We start from the raw sequence: 6,000 nt of genomic DNA, 5'->3' as shown, positions 1-6,000 counted from the left end.
AAAAGCCTGGTATAGTATCTGACTGCTGCAGTCATGTTTTTAAAGATTCTAGTTTGAAAGACAGAGGTGCAATTAAAGCATTGTAAAAGTTGGGTGAACAGAATTTTGTTTATCTCAATGAGGTTCCCTGGGGATTAGGTAATTAGAGTCATTGGGTGGGATTCTCCGGTTCCCCAGCTGCATGTTTATCGGCGCGCGCTGTTCGTTCACGTTGGTATTCTATACTCCTGCTGCTTGTCAATCGGATTTCCCATTGAAGCTACCTCATGCAACCAGGAAATCCCTGGGCGGGGATGTGCTGCTGGCGGGAAAAGTAAATCATAACGGCCAGAGAATCTCTTCAACTGTGTTTCAGGTTGGTAAGATGATGTAGTTAATGGGAGGAGTCAGGGGCTGAAGCAGTCAGGTGTTGCGTTTTCAGTTTTGAAATTCAGTTTTAGATTGTGTAAGGGTCCTTCTTGTTTATTCCCTTATTTCCCCTTTCTTTTATTTTTACCGTTACATTTTTGACCCATGGGTGATTTATGAGTATGTGTCTTCAAGGCAGCCTGCATCCTTAATTCAAGGAGAAGGAAGCAGTGGTCTGTGCCTTTAGTTAAAACAGAAGAATTCCGAAGGCTGTGCTGACGTAGATTGGTGATTGCAGACTGGCTGGCATCAGTGATGATCAAATCAGTTTGATTGATTTGGCTGATGACCAACGAATTAGCCCAAAAGGCTGTGCTCTGTACGGTAACAGGTGAACAAAAGAACAAAGAACAAAGAAAAGTACAGCACAAGAACAGGCCCTTCGGCCCTCCAAGCCCGTGGCGACCATGCTGCCCGTCTAAAATAAAATCTTCTGCACTTCCGGGGTCCGTATCCCTCTATTCCCATCCTATTCATGTATTTGTCAAGATGCCCCTCAAATGTCACTATCGTTCCAGCTTCCACCACCTCCTCCGGCAGCGAGTTCCAGGCACCCACTACCCTCTGTGTAAAAAACTTGCCTCGTACATCTCCTCCAAACCTTGCCCCTTGCACCTTATACCTATGCCCCCTAGTAATTGAGGTGGTGATTGGATCTGATCCTACTGGGATGTTTTCAGAGTTTCGAGGTTCCTGTTTGGTTTCAGTTTTGATTCTGGCAGCCTGGATGAAGGGATCTAACTAACTCGCTCCAAAGAAAAAATCTAACTAATCCTCTCCAAAAGGCCACTGTGGACAAGGGGGGGGGGGGGGGGGGTGACTGTCTCTAGCAAGTCTGAGTGCTGTTGTTTTGAGACTGCAGAGGCCTGAAGTCAAACCATGAGCTGAAAGCAAGGTTTGATGTGAAATAAAGGGTCTCTTCAGAAAGACATAGGCCTGAAGGCGAACCTCGAGCTGAAGACCCAGATCGATGAGAAATAGGTTATTTCGCCAGAAAGCCTGCTGCCTGAGTGCTGTATTTTCTAACCTGCGAGGTACCCTGCATGAATGATTCTACAGAAAAGACCATTACCTGCTGTAAACCAGAGAGTTTAATCAGCAAATGCTGTGAAGAAAGTGTGCTAAAGACCATCATCTGAAGCAAATACTCTTACCATTGGACCTTCAAACTTAATATTTTTTATCCCTTCCCCCCTCTGTGTTTGTCTATCTTGCGTGTCTGTGGGTAGAGGGTGGGGCAGTTAAAGTGGTAGTCAGGGGTTAGGTGATAGTTAACTAGTTGTATTTACTGCATATTTCCATGATAGTTCCTGGAGCCTTTCCTCACAGTCTTAGAAATTAAATAAGGTATTGGGGTTTCAGTCCGGTATTCTACCAACTACTGGGGTCTGGATCGGGATGGTAATGTGCAAAAAAAATCACCCACGGCGCTCTGGAACGATCTGGCGGTTCGAGAATTTAGTGCCATTGCAACCACCAAGTGTCCTGGGCATTAGGCGTCCAGCTGCACAACTGGAGGCCGTCTCCGGGCCAGTCATCTGGCAGGTGCCTGTCCCTTGAATGGCGGAGCCTCCTGTGGTACTGGACTTCTGTCACTCCGGGTAGCTTCATCGCTGCCCACACACCCTGGCTGCTGGGTAGTGCCAGTGTCTGTGGGGCATCCTCATTGCCCCGCCTGCTGGCCATGATCATCTTGTGCCTGAGCCCCGGTCAAGGTGGGGTGGGTATCACGACCACCAGGCCTCACTTGTCCCTTTTCCCCTGTTAGGAGGTGCTCCCTGTCCAGTCTGCAGGTTTGAAAATAGTCTCCACCGTGCACAGAGGTTGATGGAGGGACCCTTACATCCTGTCAACGCCGGGGGCAGCGGGCCGCCGCTCTGCGCCTGCGCCATGATAGCATGACGAGCGTATGACGTCATCACGCGCTATGTCCGCACTTCCGGGCGCGCGCCTGCCCAGCAGAGGTCAGATTTCACCCATGGGGGTCACTGCCCTGCCCACAATCAGCTGCTGGGTGAACAGCTGATTGACTAATATTGCTGCTTACCTGCTGCAGCCTGAGAAATAAAAGGAGTTACCCGCCCAGGGATCAGTGTTACCTCGTGCTGGCCTGCAGCTGGTGTTAAGCCTCTGGACAATGCTGCTGCTTGAGTGGTGGTTAAGTTCTTGGCCTTGCACACTGTGGGGGAGTAAGGCTTCCTGCAAGCTTCATTTGTCTCGCTGCAGCTACGGGCCAGCAAATGTTTACTTCCTCCTCCTCTTCCAGCCAGGCTTGCATCACTGTCTGTGTGGAGTCTGCACGTTCTCCCCGTGTCTGCGTGGGTTTCCTCCGGGTGCTCCGGTTTCCTCCCACAAGTCCCGAAAGGCGTGCTTGTTAGGTGAATTGGACATTCAGAATTCTCCCTCAGTGCAGCCGAACAGGTGCCGGAATGTGGCGACTAGGGACTTTTCACAGTAACTTCATTGCAGTGTTAATGTAAGCCTACTTGTGACACTAATAAAGATTATTATTATAGCATTGTAAGATCCCGGATGGGGCCCATGGGTGGGAATGCCCGTCTTCCCCATGCTCCTTACGGAGTACAAGCTCCCCCGCTAGGGGCAGCTATCTCAATTACCCAGTGTTTATAAGGTCAGCCAGTAAGCCACGGATCAGAGAAGTTCCTGGTAGGAGTCTACCGGGGAATGTGAATATTCTGTTTGTAAATAAAACTCTGTTCCTGCTTCTACTCGGTTTGGACTTGCGTGTCCTTATTAAAAGCATCCCATGCACCAAACCATGTGCCAATTTCAGACAACCCTGATCAGTGGAGCCCTGGTTTGATGTCAGCCACAATGAACCAACCCATGACCTAGCCTGCGGTTTTGCTTAAATAACACAAGAAAATGGCAACCTCTTATTGCTGGGCCTATTGTAGGACTGGTGACCAGCACGCTACCCAATGGCATTCATACCCTGACACAAGGCGGAACCCATATTTGCATATCTTAAAATGTTGATTTCCAACACACGCTGAACACCGATCCAAAATGATGTTGGAGCCAACACTGGGTGGAACAGGTGGATGAGATCCTAGCCAAATTTCAAGGATCTTAAGCCTTTAAAGAGGAGGGAGCCTGATGAGAGTTGTGCCCCACGTTGATTACCAGGCACTGTCAGCTTGGTTATTTTTCCTGCCCGTTATGAGGGCTACGGTCAGGCTCAGGTTGCTATCAGTGGAGTAGAATTCATGTTATTTACCTTCGTTGTTTATTGGAAAATTGAATAGCTGGGTTGAAAATCTACTTGATTATAGGATGCAAAAAGTGACAATCAACAAGCATGACTTTGGCTGGGATCAAAAGTCAGAGACTAATGAATTCTGCTCAGATCTGTACTTTCCATCACACCTCAAGTTTATAGAAGAGTTTTATACTCCACAAGTCCTGCACCTGGCTCTCTCCCATTCACCTGATCCAGAAAGGTTATCCTGGCCTTGGAGAAAGTGCAGAGGAGATTGACCAGAATGGTACCATGCAGGGACGAATAACTTCAGTTATGTGGAAATACTACAGAAACTGGGGTTATTTTCCTAGAACAGAGAAGATTAAGGGGAGGTTTGGTAACAGGGTTCAATATCATGAGGGGTTTTGATTCAGTAAGTAAGGGGAAACCTTTTCTATTGGCAGGTGGTACAGTAACCAGAGGAAATCAATTTAAGGCAATTGGTAAAAGAACCCGCAGAGAGATGAGGAAATTTCTTTGTACAGAGTCTGGATGACCTGGAATACATTGTTGAAAAGGTGGTGAATTCAAATTCGGAGACAAATATCAAGAGGGAATTGGATTAATACATAAAAAGGAGAAATGTTCAGGGCTAAGGGGGTAATACAGGAGAGTGTAATTACCTGGTTAGTTCTTTCAGATTACTGGCACAGCAATGATGGCCCGAATGGTGTTCTCAGGAGCTGCATGACTCTGTGCTTCTGATATAATTCACCAATGTTGTGGAAGCGACACATCTGTTAATGTTAAAAAAAACAGGACTGCACTGGGCATTATGTTGATTCTAAAGCTTTACAAGGCTTTAGCAACTTGACTTCTGCCCAGTGCCTCTTCCCCCACAGATCTCTGCCACATAGGTGAATGGAAGGAGTTGGCACTGATCATGGAGCTGTTTCACAGAGCAATGGCACATCTTGACCACCCAGCTACCCCATCTGATTGACTGCTGGTGTGCAGCCCATCGGCTGAGGCTGTCACTGCGCCAGTTCCCTGTGTGCCTGTGGTTGCAGCTCAAGGTGATTCTGGACCACTTTGCCCTCCAGTCACTACTGCTGATACCAGCCGTAACCACTGCAGAAACACGTTTAAAGGTGGATGACAAAAAAGGGTTAAATTGTGAGGGCAGGTTCCATGGTCGAGGCTCCCATTCCCTTGAATATTGAATAAGGTGTGAACACATTGAGGTGTTTAAGACTTTTGAAGAATTTAATAGGGAAAGAAAATATATTTTCTCTGTTGGAGAGTCCAGAACAAGGGGGCATAACCGTAAATAGGTACAGTATCTCAAAACCGGCGCTCCGAAAATTGGAATTGTCCTAAAACTGGACATTTTTGAAAATGAAAATGGTTATCAGGGCTGCCCTCTATGGGTGAGTCTGTGGTATTACGTTGGTTAACAATTTCTCTGTAACAGTGTTAAAATGGATGCATGCAGTCAGATGTTTCTTGTTCTGGTGTCACTTGTCCAATTCAGGCTGACGATATCCCGTGGATAACCGAGGTCAGGAATAACCGGGAGCTGGTTTCGCTCAGTTGGCTGGAAAGCTGGTTTGTGATGCAGAGCAGCGCGGCTTCAATTCCTGACTGAGATTATTTATGAAGGCCCCGCCTTCTCAACCTTGCCCCTCGCCTGAGGTGTGGTGATCCTGAGGTTAGATCACCACCAGTCAGCTCTCCCCTCAAAGTGGAAAGCAACCTATGATCATCTGGGACTATTGCGACCTTACTGACTTGTTCAATTCAGTTCAAGGATATCTTGATCGAAAGAGCAGACCATCTCGCACAGTGTATTATTGCACCGACCCTGATAGTGCAGTGAAACCCTGTTTTGAACACGCAGCCCTAGGCAGCTTTCATTCATCCGACCATAACGTTGGGAGGGATTGTCAGATTGGTTTGTGGTCAGGGCACATGAAAGAGCTCAGCGAGGTGCAGTGTCCCCGGAAAGCCCACTGTTCGGTCAAGAGAGGGCAGCAAGACTGGGAGCTGACTTTCGGCTTCTAATTCCACAATTCTGTCACCAACCAGTTCCATGCACCCAGAGATGATATGAGAACCACTTCTTCACACAAAAAGTGGCGAAAACCTTGAACTCTCTCACAAAAAAACGTTGTTGAGGCTGTGGGTCAATGAAAATTTCAAAACATAGATTGACAGACTTTTGTTGGGAAAGGGTATTAAGTGTTACAGAATCAAGGCAGGTGATTGGAGTTGAAGTACAGGTCAGCCATGATCTAAGTGATCACTGGAATGGGATCAAAGGGCTGAATGGCCTATTCCTGTTCCTCAGTCACTGCACACAGCTAGACGTCAAATGGAGAAACCTT

This window comes from Scyliorhinus torazame, chromosome 22 (genome assembly GCF_047496885.1).
Source record: "Scyliorhinus torazame isolate Kashiwa2021f chromosome 22, sScyTor2.1, whole genome shotgun sequence".
NCBI lineage: Eukaryota > Metazoa > Chordata > Chondrichthyes > Carcharhiniformes > Scyliorhinidae > Scyliorhinus > Scyliorhinus torazame.
Note: the sequence above shows the minus strand (reverse complement) of the source record.